Source organism: Ceratotherium simum, chromosome 9 (assembly GCF_057802395.1).
Source record: "Ceratotherium simum simum isolate JZ-2026a chromosome 9, ASM5780239v1, whole genome shotgun sequence".
NCBI classification, from domain to species: domain Eukaryota; kingdom Metazoa; phylum Chordata; class Mammalia; order Perissodactyla; family Rhinocerotidae; genus Ceratotherium; species Ceratotherium simum.
Window position 1 is genome coordinate 54,721,151 of NC_141908.1, and position 21,695 is coordinate 54,742,845.

The following is a 21,695-nucleotide window of genomic DNA, read 5'->3' on the forward strand; positions in this document are numbered from 1 at the left end:
TCCCCTTAAATCAGTCCCTTTAACATTTCTTGTAGCACTGGTTTCTTGGTGACAAACTCCTTTAATTTTTGCTTATCTGGGAAAATTTTGATCTCTCCTTCCATTTTGAATGATAACCTTGCTGGGTAGAGTATTCTTGGCTGTAAGTTTTTTTCTTTTAGTACTTTAAATATATCGTGCCATTCTCTTCTAGCTTGTAAGGTTTCTGCTGAGAAGTCAGCTGATAGCCTTGTGGGGTTTCCTTTGTATGTAACTTGACATTCTCTTGCGGCTTTTAGGATTCTCTCTTTATCTTTAATTCTGGACATTTTGATTATGATGTGTCTTGGTGTGGGCCTCTTTGGGTTTATCTTGTTTGGGGCTCTCTGTGATTCCTGTACCTGGATGTCTGTTTCCTTCCTTAGGTTAGGGAAGTTTTCATCTATTATTTCTTGAAATAGATTCTCTGCCCCCTTGTCTCGCTCTTCTCCTTCCGGGACACCTATAACACGGATGTTAGTGCGCTTGATGTTGTCCCAGAGGTCCCTTAGACTGCCCTCACTCTTTTTAATTCTTTTCTCTTTTACCTGTTCACCTTCGGTAATTTCTTCTAGTCTTTCTTCCAGCTCACAGATCCATTCTTCTGTATCCTCTACTCTGCTTTTGAGTCCCTCTAATGAATTTTTCATTTCCAGTATTGTATTCTTCATTTCTGATTGGTTCTTTTTTATATCTTCCATTTCTTTGTTGACATTCTCACTGAGTTCATCTATTCTTCTCCCCAGATCAGTGAGCATCCTTAACACTCTTAGTTTGAACTCTCTGTCGGGTAGGTTGCTCATTTCTGTTTCACTTAGTTCCTTTTCTGGGGTTTTGTCCTGTTCCCTTACTTGGAATGTATTCTTTTGCCTCCTCATTTTGCCTCTTTCCCTGTGCTTGTGTCTACGTATTAGGTAGGTCAGCTATGTCTCCTGCTCTTGGATAGGTGACCTTATGTAAGTGATGCCTTAGGAGGCTTCCAGTGTGCTTCCCTCAGTTCTCAATGTTCCAGGGGTGACCCCTATGTGGGCTACGTGTGTCCTTCTATTGTGGCCTGTTAGCTCTCCCTATAGGGGCCCAGGGAGGCTGAGTTATGCTCCTGGCCAGCTGTTGTAATGCTCAGCTGTTTGTAGTTGTTGTGGGCCCTTCAGTCTCTTTATCAGGTGTGGGGAGCCCCAGCACAGTTGGCTGTAAGTTCTAATACCACATTTGTGTTGCAGTATTTCTTTTAAGTGAGTAGGCCCCCAGCGTGGCAGGTTGTTAAGCTCAGGGCCTTACAGTTGCTGTAAGCCTCTAGCCTATTAGGTCTCTTGTCAGCTTTCTGAGGATTGCAGCTGGGTGGGGCTGGCCTCAGGCACGGGAGCACTCAATTGTTTCAGGCTTTGGAAGGTGGGGCAAACCTCCTATGTGGGTCTTTGAGATGCACAAGTCTTCTGCAGCTGACAAGCCCTGTTGCCCACAGGTCCACATACACAGTCAACACAGTCCTGCCCGGTGTGAGCGCCCCGACCCCCAAGCAGACCCAGTCTCTCCAGGGCGGGAGCCCCACACACTCCACCACCACCCCACACTCTCCACCTGCTCCTTGTGCACACCCTGCCCCGCTGAAGTCGGCTCAGTTGCCAGGCTGCAGAGAATCCAGTCACCAATCTATGCAGGCCCACACGTTGCCTGAGGGCTTGTTGTTGGGTGGGGCCAGTCTCTAGGGTGGGCTGCCTGCCCTGGCTGAGCTGGATTAAACCGGTGCTCTAGCGGGTGGAGCAGACCCTGGGCTAGCAGGCCTCAGGGAGAACTCCAATGGCGTCTGTGTCAGCACGCTCACACCAGACCACAACAATGGCCGCCGCCAGTGTCCCAGTCCCTGGAGAGGTCTCACCCCTCACCGAGATGCACTCAGGGCCTGTTAGGTGAGTCTCTTGTCACCAAAGCACTGTGCACCTTTCTTTCTGGTGATTTTAGGATGCTTTCTGGAACGGGTGAGTTTGTGTGCGGGCCCTTTAAGAGCCAGTTTCAGTTTCTTTGTGAACCAGGTTTTCTGGGGGTGCTCCCCAATGCTTTAGTAGCAGGCGAAGTCAGATATTATGCCGCTGGTCTCGATTGTGCTGGGTCCACAAAATGCCCTCAGCGGGGGCGCTCCCGGCTCAGGGCCCCGCGCCTCCAGGGAGGGCTGCGTACCTGTGAGCTGCTCCCAGCGGCCGTGAAGCTGGCAGCTTGTGAAGGCGGCGTTTTTCCTCTCCAGAAGGGAGTCTCTGCCTCTTCTACCCCAGTTAGGATTGTCCGTTGTTGCAGGAGTTCCTCTCATCCAGTTTTCAGTTCTGTCTCAGGGGTAATTTTTCCACGAGTAGTTGTAAATTGGCTGTGTCCACGGGAGGAGGTGAGTTCAGAGTCTGCCGACGCTGCCATCTTGACTCCACCTCCGTAACCTTTTGGAATTGGCTTTTTTCACTGTGCATAACTCCGTGGAGATTCGTCTAGGTTATTCTGTATCAATATTTGTTCCTTTTTATTGCTGAGTGGTATTCCATGGTATGAATGTACTGCAGTTTGCTTAAACATTCACCCATTGAGGGACATCTGGGTTGTTTCCAGTTTTGGGTTATTGCAAACAAAGCTGCTATAACATTGATGTACAAGTTCTTGTATAGACATAGGCTTCATCTTTCTGGGATAAGCACTCAGGAGTACAATGCTTGGTCATATGGTAGTTTCATGTTTAATATTTTAAGAAACTGCCAAGCTATTTTCCAGAGTTACTGTACCCATTTTATAGTCCCATCAGCAATGAATGAGTGATCCAGATTCTCCTCATTTTCACCAGCATTTGGTGTTGTCAAATTTCTTATTTTAGCCATTTTGATAGGTGTGTAGTAATATCTCATTGTGGTTTTCATTCGTATTCCCCAATAACTAACGATGTTGAACATCTTTTCATGGGCTTATCTGTCATTTTGGTGAAAGGTCTGTTCATGTATTTTGTCCATTTTCTAATTATATTTTTTGTTGGTTTGAGTTTTGACAGTTTTAAGAACATATTCTAGATACTTGCCTTCTGTTGAATATGTGATTTGCAAAAACCTTTACCCTCTCTGTAACTTGTCTTTTAATTCTCATAACAGGGTCTTTCTCAGAGAAAAAGTTTTTAATTTTGATGAAGTCTAATTTATCAATTTTTCCTTTTATGGATTAGGCTTTTGGTATTAAGTCAAAGAACTCTTTACTTAGCCCTAGGTCCTGAAGATTTTCTCCTATGTTTTTTTCTAAAAGTTTTTGCTTTACATTTAGGTTCATGACCATTTCTAGTTAATTTTTGTATAAGGTGTAGACTTAGGCCAAGCTTCATTTCTTGGCCTGTAGATGTCCAATTGCACTTGGTGAAAGGGATACGCTTCCTCCATTGAATGGCTTTGTCATCTTTGTCAAAAATCAGTTGAGCACATTTGTGTGGGCTTTTCATTCTGTTCTGTTTTCTATCTCTCTGCCAATACCATACAGTGTTCATTACTGTGATTGTATTACATTTATTGAAATTATTCTTCTTTTTCAAAGTTGATTTATCTATTTTAGCTACTTTGCCTTTTCATATAAGTTTAAGAACAATTTTGTTTATATCTACAACAAAATCTTGCTGAGATTTTGATAGGAATTGTGTTAAATCTGTATATCAGTTTGGGAAGAATTGACATCTTTCCTATGTTGAATCTTTCAATTCATATGTTACTCCATTAATTTATTCTTTGATTTCTTTCATCAGCATTGTATAGTTTTCAGCATAAAAATCCTGTACATATTCCACTATATGTATACATGTGTTTATTTTTTTTGAGTGACTGTAAAAGGTTTTTGTAGTTTTAATTTCAGTGTCCACGTATTCACTGTTAGTGTAAAGAAATACAATTTTTTTGTGTGCATTTATCTTGTATCCTGCAACTTTGCTGCACTCACTTATTACCACTAGGAGGATTTTCGTTTTTAGGTTCTTTGGGATTTTCTACATAGGATTTTCTGGTCATCTTCATGTAGGGACAGTTTTATTTCTTCCTTTCTCATATGTATGGCTTTTAGTTCCTTTCTTGCCTTATTGCCCTGGCTAGAAATTGCAGAGCTGTGCTGAAGAAGAGTAGTAACAGTAGACATCCTTACCTTGTTCCCAGTCTTAGGGGAAGAGCATTCAGACTTTCACCATTAAACGTAATGTTAGCTATAGGTTTTTTGTAGATATTCTCTATCAATTGAGGAAGTTCCACTGTTTTTATTTTATGGAGAGTTTTTATTATGAATAGGAGCTGAATTTTGTCAAATGCTTTTTCTGCACCAATTGATATAATCACGTTCTTTTTCTTCTTTGTCAGTTAGTATAGTGAATTACACTGATTTTCTGATATTAACAAGTCTTGGATCCCTGGAATAAACCCCACTTAATCATTCTGTATAATTTATTTTATACATTGCTGAATTCTATGTGTTAATAGTTTGTTATGATTTTTTGCATCTATATTCCTGAGGAATATTGGTCTGTGGTTTTCTTTTATTTGTATTATCTTTGTCTAATTTTGAAACCAGAGTACTATCAGCTTCATAAAATGAATTAGGGAGTATTCCTCCTTCTATTTTTTCTGGAGAGATTGTATAGAATTGGTGTTAATTCTTTTTTAAACACTTTTTAGAATTCTCTAGTGAAGCCATCAGAGCCTGGATATTTCATTTTGAGAGTTATAAAATTATGAATTCAATCTCCTTAATAGATATAGGAATATCTAAATTATCTATTTCACATTGGATGAGTTGTGGTAGTCTGTGTTTTTCAAGGAAATGGTCCATTTCATCTAAGTTGTCAATTATATGCATGTAGAGTTATTGTTAGTATTACTTTATTATCCTTTTGATATTTGCAGAGTCTGTAGTGATAGCTCCTATTTCATTCCTGATGTTGGTAATTTGTGTCTTCTCTTTTTTTTTCTTTGTCATTTATGCTAGAGGTTTGTCAATCTTATTGATCTTTTCAAAGAATCAGCTCTTTCCATTATTGATTTTTCTATTGCTTTTCTGTTTTCATTTTCATGGATTTCTACTCTTATCTTTATTATTTCCCTCCTTCTGCCTGCTTTGGGCTTTTTTTGCTCTTCTTTTCCTAAGTTTGTGAGGTAGGAATTCAGTTTATTAATTTGAGAATGCTTTTCTACTATATGCAGTTAGTGCAATAAATTTTCCTGTGTTCTTTCTGTTATTGATTTATAGTTCGAGTCCATTGTAGTCAGAAAAAGCACTCTGTATGATTTCAGTTCTTTTAAATGTGTTAAGGTTTGTTTTCTAGCCCAAGATACGATCTGTCTTGTTTTGTGTTCCAAGGGCACTTGAAAAGAATGTATATTCTGTTGTTGTTGGGTAGAATATTCCATGAATGTTGATTAGATCCTGTTTGTTGATGATGCTGCTCAGTTCATCTATATTCTTGCTGATTTTCTGTCTAGTTGTTCTATCAATTGCCGAGACTAGGGTGTTGACATCTCCAATTATAATTGTGGATTTTTCTATTTTAGTTCTATCAGTTTTTGCTTCACATATTTTGTGGCTCTACCTTTTGGTAAAGAAATGTTTAGGATTGTTGTGTTTGCTTGGTAGATTGACTCTTCTATTATGTAATGTCCCTCTCTGTCTTTAGTAGTGTTCTTTGTTCTGGTATTAATATGGCTATTCCTGCTTTCCTCTGATTAATGCCCACATAATGTATTTTTTTCTATCCTTTTACTTGTGACCTGCCTATATCAGATTTGAAGTATATTTTTTGTAGACAGCATATAGTTGGGTTATGTTTTTTAGTTCATTCTGCCAGTCTTTTAATTGCTGTATTTAGCCCATTTATATTTAATGTAATTATTGATATGTTAGGGCTTAATTTTGCCGTTTTATTTTTCTTTTCTGTTTATTCTTGCTTTTATTTGTTTGTTGGTCAATCGATTTTCTTTTTCCTGCTTCCCTGTGAGTTACTTGAGCATATTTTTAGATTCCATTTTGACTTATCTACAGTATTTTTGAGTATATCTTTTTGTATAGCTTTTTCAGTGGTTGCTCTAGATATTACATCAAATATACATAACTTATCACAGTCTATTGGTGTCATGATTTCACCAGTTTAAGTAAATTATAGAAATCTTACCTCTCTTTACATCCTTTTAACCTCCACAGTTTATAGTATAATTGCCTCAAATATTTCTCTGCATGTATTTGGAACATCAGAGATTGGTATGATTTTTGTTTCAACCATCAAAAGTAATTTTGAAAACTTAAGAAGGGAAGGAAAGTCTGTTGTATTACTCATATTTTTGCTCACTGTGTTCTTTCTTCGTTTCTGATGTTCCAGAGTTCCTTCTTTTATGATTTCCTTTTCGCTTAGAGAAATTCCCTTAGCCATTCTTCTAAGGGAGGTCTGCTGAAGACAAATCTTCCTAATATTTTTTTTCATCTGAGAATGTCTTGATTCTCCCTTCATTCCTAAAGAGTATATTTTCACTGGGTATAGGATTTTGGTTTGACATTTTTCCCTTAGCACTTGAAAAATATTGTGCCACTTCTTTCTCCATGTTTTGTGATGAGAAATACAATGTCATTCGAATTACCTTTCTCCTATAGGTAAGATATTGTTTTTCTTTGGCTGCTTTTAAGACTTTTTCTTTGCCTTTAGTTTTCAGACATTTAATTATGATATGTCTTGGTATGGATTTTTTTGGCTTTATCTTGTCTGGGATTCTCTCAGGTTCTTGAATCTGTAGGTTTATGTCCCTTGTCAAATTTGAGAAGTTGTTCATCATTATTTCTTTGAGTACTTGTTTCTCCTTACCTTCGTTCTCCTCTCCTTCTGGAACTCCAACGATATGAATGTTAGATCTTTTTTTATAGTCCCACAGATCCCCAAGGTTCTGTTCAGTTGGTTTTTTTTCAATCTATTTTCTCTCTGTTATTCAGATCGGGTCATTTCTATAGTTCTATTTTCCAATTCACTTGTTCTTTCCTTTGTCTCCTCCATTCTGCTGTTGAGCCCATTATTAAGCTTTTTATTTCCTTATTGTATGTTCTAAATTTTTCACTTGATTCTTCCTGATTAACTTCTATTTCTTTGGTGAGACTTTCTATTTCTTGGTGAAGCTTTCTATTTTTTCATTTGTTTCTAGCATGTTCACAATTGTTCAGTGCAGTATTTTTTATCATGCCTACTTTAAAATCTTTGTCTGATAATTCTAATATCTCTGTCATCTTAGTGGTGGTACCCACAGTGGGTTGAATGGTGGCCCCTTAAAAAGATATATCTGCATCCTAATCTCTGGAACTTGTGAATGTTAGCTTATTTGGGAAAAAGGGTCTTTGCAGATGTAATTAAGGATCTTGAGTTGAGGAGATCATCCTGGATTATCCAGGTGGGGCTTAAGTCCAGTGAAAGGTGTCCTTATAAGGGAAATCCAGAGGAAGAGACAATGTGTCCATGGAAGCTATAAGCCAAGGAATACCTGGAGTCACCAGAAGCTGGAAGAGGCAAAGAACAGAATCTCTCTTAGAGCCTTTGAAGGAAATATAGCCCTGCTGACAGATTGATTTTGAGTTTCTGGCTTCCAGAACTGTGAGATAATAAATTTCTGTCATTTTATGCCAAGTTTGTGGTACGTAATTAGTTACAGCAGCCTTAGGAAATCAATATGGCATCTATTGATTGTCTTTTTTAATTCAGTTTGAGGTCTTTCTGGTTCTTGGTATGAGGGGTTGTTTTTGATTGAAACCTGAACATTTGCATATTAAGTTAGAGACTCTGGATCTTATTTAAGCTTTCTGTTTTAGCTGGCTTTTTCTGACGACACTCATGCAGGAGGCTGCCTCATTACTGCCAGGTGGAGGTAGAAGTCTAGATTCCCCAGTTGGCATCCGTTGACACCAGAGGGGTGGGCGGATCCTGAATACTGTTTGGTGGGGATGGGAGTTCTGGCTCCCCATGTCACTTCCACCAACGCTGCAGTGATGGCTTCATTACCCCTGGGTGGTGGTGAAAGTCCTGACTCTCCGCTAGGCTTCCTCTGATACTGCCCCAGTGGGGAGTGGAGGGGTGCCTCATTACTGCTAGCGGGAGAGGAAGTCCTGTCTCCCCACATGGTCTCCAATGACGCTGGGGGGAGGGGACCTTGAAAAGTTTCCGCTTCCTTCTTGGCCTTCTCTGATACCACACCAGCAGGGGAGAGGGGGATTGGGGTGCTTTGTTACAGCCTCAAGAGGGCAGAAGTTACTCTCTCGACTTCGCCTTTGCTGGTGTATGGGTGGTAGTGTGGCCACAGTTTTCTCTTTGATGTTTTACTAGAGTAGAGCATTATTGTCTAAATGTTTTCTATCTTGCCAGGCTGCCTTTTCCCTGGTCCTTTAGATAGAGAGAGCAGGCTTTTGTTGGGGCTGTTTTCATCTGTGCCCCTTGGCGTTTCTGGGTTGCAATGGCTTCTTCAGCTCCAAGACTGGGATATATAAGGCAAAAGAAACCCAGGAACTCACCACCATGTTGTTCCTGGGGTTGCAAGTTCCTAGATGGTCTGGCTCCCTCTTTCCACCTTTCAGAGTCTTGTGTTTGATTTTTAGATCATGTCCAGGGTTTTTGGTTTTACTAAGTAAGAGGAATAGGAAAAAATATATCTATTCCATCTTCAGGAAGTGGAAGTCTTAATAGTTATTTAAAATATTTTTCTTTGAATAAAAGCCTCTCCAAAAAACTTCATGACATTATAGCAAAATAAGAGATAAGTGTTTCCTCACAGGCATACCCCTTCATATCAACCCTCAGAGGAAATATGTCAGACTTTGCAAATACAAACATATGCCTGTATGAAAACCCTTCCTAATCCTCATGGAAAGGATTGATCAATTTGAATATGTAACAATTTAAAGCCTTTATTTATAAGAGAAAAATACCAAATGTAAAAAATAAGGGATAAATTAGAAAAATTATTTTCAAAATATAAAAGAATTAATACCTTCAATTTGTAAAAAGTTTTTCACAATCAATAACAAAAAAATAAGCCAAGAATATGAAATGGCAGCTAATAAAAAACAAATGGTTAATAAACACATACCAAAATAGTTCAGTCTTATTGGTGATCAAAAAATTCAAAACAAAACAATGAAAGGAAATTATTTTTTGGTCTTTTTATTTATTTATTTTTACTTATTTGGTCATTTACTTAAATATTCAATAAGTATTTATTGAGCAATGACTGTGCCCAGTATGCCAGGCAAAGAAAATACAATTGAACAAGATAGATATGTTTCCTGCCCTCCAACACTATCAAGCAAGGCAAATGTTGAACAAGTAATGGTGCCAGTTATGACGTGTTTTAAGCTGGTGGAAGTAGAGAGAGCTATGGGAACAATAAGCAGGGGATGTGGTCAAGCTTAGGGGTCAGGGAAGGGCTCCTAGAGAGAGTAGTGTTTAAGCTGGGAGGTAAAGGAGGAGCAGAGGTGAGCCAGGCACCAAGTGTGGGGGGATGCTACAGGCAGAGGGACTAGCATGTGAAAGATGCAGAGGTGAGAAAAAGCATGGGGACATCTGAGGAATGGAATGAAGTTCAGTGTGACTGGACCATAAAAATATGAGAGGCTGAGAGAGATGCAGCTGACAGCTAGATTAAGTTTGAATTGTGGGCTTTAGAGCACGTTTAGGTACCTGGGCATTATCCTCAGGGCAATAGGAAAGTGTTAGATCAGGTAGACTTTCACTGTTAGACTACCCCACTAGCTGCAAGGTGGAGAAGGGATTGGAACAAGCCTAGAAGCAGAGAAGCCAGCAGGGGTGCTCCCACACTGGTTCAGCAGAGAGGCGCTGGTGGCTTGGACTAGGATGATGTCTGAGGAAATGTAGAAAAAAACTAGAGGAGCTGACAGGAATTAGTGATTGACTGAATGGGTAGGGAGAGGGAAAGTGAAAAGTCACGGTCAACTTCCAGGTTGCTCCTTGGGTAACAGCTTGGGGAGTGGTGCCATTTGCCAAAATGGGGAGCACTGAGGGAGGAGGAAAGACTGTAGGTGTGATTTGTGTTATATTGAGCTTGAGTGAGCTGTGGGATATCCAAGTAGGAATCATCTCGAAGGCAGTTGGATGTACTTGTCTGGAGCTTGGGAGATGGATCTGGTTCCTGTTGCTCTGGGATGGTTAAGATTGTCCAGGGAAAGTGAAGAGTAGCCTGGCCCCTGAACAGAGCCCTGAGGAACACGAGCATTGAAGGACCAGCAGAGGAAGAGAAGCCAGCATAGGGGATGGAGAAGCAGCAGGCAGAGAGGTAAGAGGCAAATGAGGAAATAGACATGCCAAAAACGGATGCAAGAGCAAAAGGGATGTAATTATTACTTATCTACATGTTGGGCCCTAGGATTCCCACCTATTGAGGTTCCTTTGGACCTAGAATGTTCCCTGGCTGTGCCTATCACCTTCCCTTTGCTCCATCTCAAGCATCTGTAGAAAACGTAGTCGCTTGACCAGAAAGATGATGCCAGCCACATCTTCTAAAGTAGGCAAGAGAGCTTAGTAGTTAAAAGAAACAAAGACCACTTTCTGTCAGAACCTCCTCTGTGAAAAGAGGAGTGAGATCCCCGGGGGAAGAAAGAGAGCTCCTACCACTTCCCATAAATAGGCGGGTCAGAGTGGCTCCGGGAGATAATTGAGCCAAATTGACGTGAGGGACCCAAGAGCTGACTTTTGCACAGGGAATTTAGTGACAGCACAAAAAGTGGAGATAAGAAAAATAAATAAGTCATAACCATACAACACTGCAACAGATTCAAAATTTTCGTGCAAACTCTGGTTTTTGTTTTTGTTTTTAGATCATTAAATGACATGAGACATACTCTTCCTTAATGAAACGATTCTGAATTCCAACATGGAGGCTGGTTTACATTTTCATTTCAGTTTCCCTCCAGGACATTTTTCTCTCTCAATTCTCTATTCAAGGTTGATTCTTTGTAGACACCACAGACCAGTATGATTACAATATAATAATAGTAGCTGACATTTACAAGCACTTACTATGGACCTTGCCTCTGCAAGACTCTGTATATAATTTTTCTAATTTAGTCCTCCCAATAACCCCATGACATAGGCTTTGTCATGCTTGTTATGAGGAGTCTGAGGCACAGACAGATTAAGTAACTTATCCAAGATCACACAGGTTCTAAGTGACCTTTTATCAGCATCAACTGAGCTCCCACATGAATCTCTGGTACCTTTTCTATCTGGAAGGAGGGGAACCCAGTCTTGAAGGATGTCAGCCAAGTGTCTCAGATACACGTAGACAGCGGCACCTCCACCAACGAGCCTTTAAGCTGCTAAATGGCTGGCTCAGTTTCTCCAGGCGGAGGAGTTCATGGGATGTCAGGCTATTCTCCAGGCAAACGATAACTCTCTGGAGGGAAGGGAGCACCTCAAGTCCTTCTGTGATGTGCTGTGGCATGAGAGGGAGCTATGACTATGCTCAGAACTGGGGTGAATGTTCATAGTTATTAAACAAAACCTGCCGCTAAATAAGGGGTTTATGGTTGGTGCCATCTCCTCCTCCAACGCTGGGCTGGTTCCTGAGATGCAACTTCAAACTCTGATCTGAGCTGATTAAATCATCAGTCCCATTCAGGATGTGAAAATGTGCAAAGGGGTAGACTGACGGCTTGTCAGAGTGAGTCAAGGAAAACTTGTGTGGTAAGGTAATTTGCATGGTTCTGAGAGCACTTTCATTCAATATTTCTCCTATTTATTAATTCAATGAAATATTTTTGAGCACCTGCCATGTGCCAGGCACTTGAAGATTCATAGATAAACAAGATGCAGTTCTCGCCTTTGAGAGACCAATGCACTGGGAATGAGTTATTAAATGCTGAGGCAAGTGCAATGAGTGAGCTGAGCACAGGATATTGGGGAGCACAGAGGAAACATATCTCACCCAGCCAGTGGGGTCCTGGGGAAGAGCTCTGGAAGGAGGAAGACCCCTGAGTAAAATTTTAAAGGCCTTAAGCAATGGGTGGAGTTAGGATTTTTAGGAGGAAGTAGGGAAAATCCAAAGGAAACAGCTCGAGCACAGTTTTGGAGGTGAGAAACAGTATGGGCTATCTGGCAAAGACAAGCACTTCAGAGAGGAAAGGAAAAGACAAAATAGTGGTAAGAGATGAGGCCAAAGAAGTAGAGGCGAGTTCTGCATGGCCCATTAAAGAGGCTAGACGTTTCTAGGGAGGAAGCAGATCCACTCAAGTCTGTTAAGTGGTGGAGCGAAGACGTGGACTTTAGATGGCTCAGTCTAGCCCTTGGGTACGGGAAAGATTCTCAAATGGACACTAACCACGTGGAGCATGTTCCTAGGTTTGTAGCCTATCGTAAGAAGTCTTATAAGAGTATCTAGAAAACTGCTGCACTCACTTCCCCTCCTCTTGGAAGGAAGGGTTACACTTCAGCAAGTGCAATTCTCCCATCTCAAATGAAGTCACCCCACCCTCCACAAACATGTGCACACAGTGCAGAAAAGGAAAAAAGAGGATAGGCAAATTGATTCAAAGATCATCCTGGGTCAAATCATTAAATCCTGTTAAGTTCAAACCTCTTCTTCCATTGACTAGCCGTGAAATTGACAGCAGGGGCAGGAGAAATTAGAGTGCAAGCTGTTCATTCAAACAGGCACCCATATGTCCCTGCCCTCAAGGAGTTCTCCCAGTGGAGAACTCAGACAAAAAAACAAGGACTACATTAGGTATGATATTAAAATGGCTTTAAGCAGAGTGTACAGAAGAAACACTTAAGAGGGGCACCTAAACCAGGCTGGGAAGGGGAGTGAAGGATCCTTCCTTGAAGAACTGATGTCTGAACCAAACCAGTAAGAATTAGACTAAGAAAGGGGTGAAGGTAAAGGGAGAGAGAGTTCCAGACAGAAGGAGGGGCAGAGACAAAGGCATAAAGGTATGTGTATTGTGTGAGTGTGAATGTGTGTGTGTTTGTGGGAGAGAGAGAGAGAGAGTTGGGGGGACTCCGGTACTTACATGGGGAGTAAGATAAGATAACTCTGGAGAGGTAAGAAAGGGTCACATTGTCAAGGTCTTTATAAGTCTCATTTATTCAGGTTAAATTCAGATGGATATAACATAAAATCCCCAAATAATAGTGGCTTAATCAAGCCACTATTTCTTGGGCAGGCCCCGTGGCTTAGTGGTTGAGTGTGCGTGCTCCGCTACTGGCGGCCCGGGTTCGGATCCCAGGTGAGCACTTGTGCACCGCTAGTCAGGCCATGCTGAGGCGGCATCCCACATATAGCAACTAGCAGGATGTGCAACTATGACATGCAACTATCTACTGGGGCTTTGGGGAGGAAAAAGGGAAAAAAAGGAGAAGGATTGGCAATAGATGTTAGCTTAGGGCCGGTCTTCCTCAGCAAAAAAGAGGAGGATTGGCATGGATGTTAGCTCAGGTCTGATCTTCCTCACCAAAAAAAAAAGAAGTGTATTTCTCTTTCACAAAAATGATGTGCTGGTGTGCAGGCTAAAGCTGGTGTAGAGCTCCACAGTTTTCAGTTTCATCAGGGACCCAGCTGCCATCCTTCTGCTTCTCTATCCTAGTACACATCCTTTCCATCCTCAAGGTCTCCTCGTTGTTCTAGATGGCTGCTGGGCTCCAGTCAGCACATCTGTGTAGCAAGACAGAAGAATGAAGAAAGACAGAGGGCAAAAAGTGCCGCTTCTCCCTCAGGTTACATTAACTGGCTTTAAGCAGCCTTACATTTCATTAGTCAGGATTGAGTCACGTGGCCACCACTTTCATGGGAGTCTGGAAGACAACGTCTTGCATTCTAGGTCGCCCTGTGTTAGGCTGCAATCGAGGTTCCTCTGGGGAAGCAATGAGCAGTGTCTCACACAAGCCATTCCAAACCATTCTAAGAAAGGCAGACACAGCCCTGAAGCTTGAGAACCTGCTGAAGGATGCTGAACAAGGAATGGCATGATCATATTTGGGTTTTAAGGTGACCTCTGTGGCCCTAGTGCAGTCTCCATGAGAGCAGGGACCAGGTTTGCTATGCTCACCTCTGGGACCACATCCCTAGCACAATGCCTGGATGCTAGCAAATACTCCATAATTGTGTTGTGAATGAATGAATGGATGTGTGACTGAATGAACAGCAAAACTGGAGGCAAGAAAGATGAAAGTGGCTGCAATAATAAGGGTTTTAACTCAAATAATAGCAGTAGAAGTGGAACAGATAATCAACAGTAGTTGAGGACTGACATGCATGTCACTTGGCATGAGGAAAGAGTTAAGGATGAGTCTCAGATTTATGGTTTGGGCAACTGGGAGGATGGTATTATCATTCACCAAGGTAGGGAATATAGGAGGAGAAGCTTATGGGGCAGGGGGTCAAAACGAGTTCAGTTCTGGACGTGGTAATGTTGAACTGTCCATGACTGTCCAGTGGAGGTGTCTGGGGAGTTGGCACTGCTCCTCTGGAACCCAAGGGAGACCTCAGCTGCATATGCAAATCTGGTGTCACCAGCCTAAAGGTAGTAACTGAAGCCATCGATGTGTTTTTATACTAAAAACAAATGCAAAACAGAGAAACACAGCAGGACAGAGGATAGAAGGATAGACTCAGAAAGAACTACAGCATTTAAGGGCTAGAGAGAGGAAGCGGAACTTTCAGAGGAAACTGAGAAAGACTAATTCAGAAAGACTAGGGGGAAATTGGAGAGAGAAACGTCCAGGAAGCCAAAGGTTGATACAGATGCAGGAAAGAAAAAGTAGTGTCAAGATTCCAGTGAGGTCTGGTAAAATGAGAACTGAAAATGCCATTGAAGTTGGCAATTAGTAACTTCTTCCAGGTTAATTTGAATGGAGGGTGGGTGGGCAAAGCCAGGTGATTGGAAGAGAGGAAATAGGATTCAGTGAAGCTAGACGGTTTTTAAAAGAAGAGTAGAAGAGGGATGCAGGTAGTTAGAAGGGAATTCAACTAAAAGGGTAAAATAGCAACAAAACTCAAACTTTGTTAGAATCTCAATTTTAGATTCAACACATTCACATTTATAAAGTACTAACTTTATGCTAAGAAATACACTGGAATTTTCAAGTACTTAAATTTTTTATTATGTAAAGCCAGTGTCCTTCATAGTGGGGGAACAAAGTTGAGGAATATTCTCTTTCCTGTCAGTGGAGTAAAAGGAGTCTGGAATTAAAAAAAAAATTTAATGAATTCAAAATGATTTTCAGAAGACATTTATGCATTGAGATCTCTCTTACCTTGTTTCTAATATAATTATTCACTGGCTCAATACATTCAACTACATTTTGGTTGATCAATAGACTTTGCTTATTCTTCTTTGGCTACATTTTTTGTGGCTTTGTTAAATCATTTGGGAAACATTTTCAAAACATGCTACACTACTCAACTCTATCTGTAGCTCAGCATGGCTTTGTATTACGCTCCCAGCATTCCATAAATAAGCCATTCTGCAAGAACCACAAGTAGCTCTAGACACAGACATAGATGACACATAAATCCATCTGGTCCCTTTTTGTCCTCGTTGGTTCATGTGTCTGTACCATTTTATTTTCAAGACTGGCTCAAAGTGAATCATAATTGCTAACAAACACCAAATTCATCTTTGTTTACCCATCACACATGGCAATGTTGCGCAATTATATACTTTCAAACAAAAATCCCGGAATTAATGTTACCTCTTCCACTTCCCTTCACTCAACATTTTGGTCTCTTTCCAAAGACTGCCAACTGCACCTTCACGTAATCTTTCTGCTCTTCCCCTTCATCTCCATTCTTTGTATTAGGCTCTGATCATATCTCCCCTGGATGATTACAACATCCCACCACTGTGGTTCTAGTTATTTTTCAAGATTTTTTTCCAACGTACCTTTGCAATTATTCAACAGCTATGGATGTGTCTTCTGTAATCATCAAGGGACGCTTCTCCAGCTAGTTAGAAGGGACATGGAGGCCCCCCGTGTGAACAGCTCCTTCTCACTATCCCATTTGCACTTCTTGGACCATCACAGAAACCTTCCGTGTTACTTCACTGAAACCAGAACATTGAAAGTAACCCTACAGGGCAAATGTTTTTGTTTTTGTTTTCAGAATTTTATGATACAGAGAGGGAACAACTTCTATCCCAACCAAGAGCACATGAACAACATTTATCTCAACATTGTCCTTAACCTGTCCCTTCTCAAGTGAAAGCCAGCCACTTGTACATTGTGAAAGGCCATGAATCCACAGACTCACTTGTCTGTTTTAATTCCATAGGAAAACTAATTTTTTCACTAGCTCTTTTGTTCCACATCCACTAGTTCCTACACTGCTACCATCCTCTGCCCTCCTCAGAACAAGCTCTATTATTTGATTGCCATCTAGTAAAGTGACACTAAAGAACATTTAAAATACCTCCCAAATGGTCAAATATCGTAATGCCCAATGGTCAAGTAGAAATAAAATGTGTGGTTCCTGAACCTCCTTTCTAGTAAAAACCTCCACTGAAATATTGAAGCAACTGCAAAGTCGACAGTAGAGACTACAAATGGATCAGCCGCTTTTTAAAGGTCAGTAAGTCTCTTTCTCTCTCACATCTCAAAAACTCCCATTGAAATAGATGGTAAAATCCAATGGATGTTTTGAGACACACACAAAGGGCCACTTGCCTTGCAAATGGAGGACGGGCACACAACACCTGCCGCGTGAAAAACTTCTATGAAATTCCATAGTTGCCCATCTGTCTTATTTTTCATCCTTTAAGTAAGAAGTTCACTTCTACAGTGAAATTACTTGTTTTTACAACTCTTTTCACAAGAGATGGCATTTTCAGAATCATTTCTTCTTGACCAAGATGCTATTTATAATGCAGATGGGAATGGGGTGGGACTTCAAGCAGAAACTAGCTTGAGGCTACATTGCTAATGATGGATGATTAATGAAAGGTAGAGTTAGTTAATGAATAACGTGTGGGTGGAGGGCAGCAAAGGATCCTTAAATTCCTGACTGACACCTCTCTGTGATCCTCACTGTGCAGGCCAGGTAGATCCCCCTATTTCTCTATCTGTTATACAATATCACAATATCTCTTCTTCACACTTTATAAGGATGTAGGATAAAAAAATACATTTGTTTTTTAAACGGAAAGTGATATATAAAATAAGGTGAAAGAAATCACCTTTATATATGCTTTCTGCTAGCTTTATAAATTTACTATAATCCAGGGCAGTTTCTGGGCTTCTCTTAGGAATCTTTCTGTGGGTCAGTAGAAAAATGACTGTCTTATCTCCTATAAAAATAAAGGATCAAAGGATCATGGATACAAAAAGACTTTTGTGCATCTCCCTGCCTCCCGATGGGACCCACCACTCAGACTGGAAGGAAACTACTCTTCTTTTTCTGAAGCTCTCCTGTTTTTTATTATGTTGAATCCAACCTCATCAAGGTGACTGATATCTTTTGTTATATACAGAATACTTGGTTACTCCTTTCCTTTCAAAAGCGTATGCATTACAGAGGCCGACCTCTCCCCATCCCTACCAAGACTTCCCCTCCACCTCACACACAGACACAGAAACCCCGATATTTAGGAGGGGTGGGGAAAGTACTGCATTTTCAACAAATGGGACTCTCTGGTTAATTGAATTCTCTGGTCAACTAAAATTAAACCTTTGTGTTTCAAGCTATCTTCATTCCTTAACAAGTTCAGCACAGCGCACACATATTTGTCATGTGACTTGTGATTTGCAGAAGCCATGGGGCCATCTTTCCAAATGTCAGGTCTCGCTGGGCAGTATTTTGGACACAAATAAAGAATGAATAGGATATTGGTTCAATGTGCACTGGTACTAAGAACATGCCCTAGAGGGTGATGTTTTTAAAAACAAAATTTTCTTTGGTTATCATTTATCTTTTTTTTTTCCCCCCAGATAAAAGCAAGGAGAATAAATCCAGTTGTCTGAGGATTGCTATTAGTTGAATCTGGGATGGATTCTAGAATTTTAGCTAATTTTTACCCCAATAAAAATAAGAAAAGAATACAATTTTAGCTAATGTCATAGAGAATCCATCATTTCTCTCTCTCTCTTTTCTGGTTTGAAGATTATTGGACCACATTTTAGAATGTTAAAAGACACTAAAGTAGAACATAGCCATTGTGATTACGTTAGTGATTTCATCTTCAAGCTTCCCGTTCTCTTTGGATGTGATAATCATCTCTCTCTCTCTCTGTATTCTCCGTGGGACCAATCCCCAGGACCTATAAACCTCAGTAAGACCCACAGCTGCAAACTTCAGTATTTGGACTCTCTGTCCTTAGCAGGGAGCCCTCTGCTCAGGCTTAAGAGCACGGGCTTGGAGTCAGTTGGGGTACAAATCCTGTATTCACTTCTGCCCAGTTGTGTGACCTTAGGCAAGTTACTTAATATCTCTGTGCTTATCTGTAAAATGAGCAAAATAGTACTACCTGCAAGAGCTATTGTGAGGTTGAAATGAGCTAACCTGGGTAAAGTGCTTAACATAGAAAGTTTTACTTAAATTTAGTTATTTTTCTTGTTACGTTGATCACCTCTCCCAGACCCCACATAGCAGTATTTCTCAGAGGAGCTCCATAGACCAAATGCATCATAATTATCTGGGCAGTTTATGAATAATGTGGATTCCTGGTCCCCCTCCTAGCAGAGTCTCATTCAATAATTCTGGGGTGAAGTTTAGAAACTGGTATTTTTATTAAGTGCTACTCAATTGGGACACACCCAAAAGTTTGAGAACTGCTGCCCTAGTGGTTATAAGAAACATTTGATCATTTGATTTGCTCTGCTAACTAGTGAGTTTTCTTTAATTTGACTTTTCTGTTCTGGTCAGGTCTGAGCCTTTCCTCCACTCTAGAAATTTGGGCAATTCATGCCCCAGTGTCATGGACTCTGGTCATTGTTGGCTGCTCAACATTTGAACCCCCGACATCTGTATTCGACATTGGATTAGTCTTGGTAGGAGACAGGGCACCCCCTCCCACTCCAAAAACTGAAGCAGGAATGTCCTCCTTGCTCCCCCTTCTCATCCCCCAGCCCATCCACATAAGCACACACCAGAGCAAGGACATTTGACCCAGGATCAGCCAAATGGACGCTCCCACCCAGATTTTGAATCTTGGGGAGAGAGACCCAAGGACGAAGGGATAGATGATTGGTGGCCCAGCCAGGGATGGTGTGGCCAACAGCCCTGACAGTGTGCAGCAGGCCCGGTGAGAAGGAGCACACCCACCCCTGCCCCTGCCACGTTTGGATAAAAATGTCTTTGATAAGGTGGGGGAAAGTGGCTTTTTTAGCATTAAGATGTTCTACAATTATGCTAAAATGTAGACAATCTTAGGAATATTTGATAAGGTTCAGCAAAGAGACAAAGACTCAGCTAGCATACTAACATACCAGAATTATGCTCTGTGCAATCAGTCAATTTTTGCAGGAGAAAGGTTTGCTTATCTTGAAGATGCTTCACCCTGAGGCTAGAACAGGCAATGCCACTGCTTTTGACCTCCTTCTGCTTGCAGAACCTGAAAACAATTCCCAGCTCCTACTCTAGGTTTTTCAAGGTAAAACCAGATAGAAATGAATACTTGGACTTAATGACAACAGGAAAAAGAAGCAGCACTTGGGGTGGGGGTGGGGGTGCAGTAAAAGACAGAAAGGACTGCAAGAAATAGAGAAAAGAAAGAGGGAAGCCACAAGGACCCCCAGAGGTGGACATGGGTGGAGGGGAAGGATGCTCAGTGTAAGCAGGGGCCGCCCATTCCCATCCCTGGCTCTCATGGGAGACACTCAGGTAGAAACAAGTTCCTGTCCTTTCCCTGCCCCTCCCACACTCTTCTCCCTCAGGAGCAGGAAGGACTTCAGTGACTGCAGCTCTCCTGGCCTGCTCTCCTATTATGCAAAAATTTTGTGGGACACACACACATTGCCCTTCAAAGGGAAGATCTGTGGAGTGCGGGCATAAGTTCAATTCAGAGGTATGCATTTGTAAGCTCTTTCGGCTCAGGAGCTAGCAATACCAAGGCCCATGCTCTCCAAGCACTAGGACAGATCAAGGACATGATGACCTTTACAGTCTCCTCCAGCCAGAACGTTCTCTGTTCTGTGAATATTCTACACTCTTTATGAAAAACACAGCTTCTTTTAACCACGGCTCTGCCACTTCTTAGGCAATCCCTGTCCCATTCCGAGTCTCAGTTTCCTTTCATAAATATATTGGGTGCACTGGACACTATAAGTTACCTACCCTGTGTCCGTTTCCCACTTCTTCCTTTTTAACATAAACCTCATTCTGTTCTGGTGTCCTTCACCTCTCTCCCATACAGCCATGTGCCTCAGGGCACCCTGACCCCACCCCCAGCCCCAGGAATAGGCTTAATTGGTCTAAAAGTAACCCCATCCCTCTTGCCAATGAGTGCTTCAAGAAGTGCAGGCAATGCAACTCTGGTCAATGTGTCATGAAGGGAAGTCTGCAGGAGGGCTTCTGGAAAAAATTTCTCACTCCTAAAAGAGAGAGCCATGGGGGAAGAAATGATCTTTTATTCTCTTCTGAAAATATTTGGGCTTTGCTGTGGTGCCTGGGACCACAGCAGCCATCTTCCCACTAGCCTGAGGATGTAGGCAACACGAATGACAGCAGTTTGATAGAAATAACTGGGGGTCTTGATGACAATGTTGAGCCACTGAATGAACCAACCCTGGTTGGTAAAAGTAACATTACTATCATCAGAAATGAGTGCTTAATTCTCTGTCTTCCACATCTTTAGGAATTTTTTTTCAAGATTTTTAAAACAAAATTTCCTAATATGTTTGGAAACAATCCAAAACAATTTCCAAATATAATTAACATTATCTCAACATAAATGAGGATGAGAAGATGGAAAATAGAAATTGATCTTAGTTTTTCTGTGACGACTGCAGGATTTGGCACTCAAGTTACCCTTTTTGATAGAGGCTCCATCCTGGCCTTTCAACCCTAGTACCCCAAACTAGCTTAGCCTTTCTTGAGCATTTCCTTTTACTACTTTGTGCTTCTGTGTATCATTTTCTCTCTGTGCTCACTTAAACTCCCTGTTGTAATCCCATTGACTGGATGAACAATAGCAAAGGCAGGCATAATCAATGTCAAAATATAGTCTGAAATCAGCCCTGGATTGTGCAGCTGCACCACTTTCTAATTCACTTGGAACTTTATGGATGGCTTTTCTCTCTCCCATCACAGAGCTAATAACAACGCTGAGGACATCAAGATAGGACTGCACTCTGCTCCTCTCTGGGTCCTATCTAATTCTAGGTGTGTTTTCAACTGGGGATTTAGAGCAGAACAAGACAGGACCTGAAACATCTCTCCTTTACTTTTAAATGATCAGTAAATAAGAATGTACTTCCAAGACAGAGCTGGTGTATAAAGTCAAACTGCTCTTGCCAGCTGTGCCAGGTTGCCTAGTCCTTGAAATCAGTTATGACCTCATTTCTAATCTCAGACATGGAGTTTGGTTTTAAAAGGATGTCTGCTTAGCAGGAGGAACAATTGAGATGAAAATTCCTGATTCCTAAGAGACACACACTTCTTAGAAAACCTTGCTTAGACCTCTGATTTACACTACACAAAGGTTTCTATGAAGAATGACTATAT

At 41.2% G+C, this 21,695-nt stretch overlaps 1 long non-coding RNA gene across 3 annotated transcripts in view; it reads left to right on the forward strand.

The window, feature by feature from the left end:
* The first annotated feature begins 1,609 nt into the window (after window positions 1-1,609).
* Window positions 1,610-21,695, forward strand: part of LOC147916308 (uncharacterized) — a 78,818-nt gene continuing 58,732 nt past the window's right edge. For 2 of the 3 annotated variants that reach the window (XR_015553222.1, XR_015553221.1), the window contains exon 1: window positions 1,611-1,925. This is a non-coding gene — a long non-coding RNA (uncharacterized LOC147916308). Of the gene's footprint in view, window positions 1,926-21,695 lie in introns of all 3 variants that reach the window. The other variant, XR_015553223.1, reaches the window with a different exon arrangement.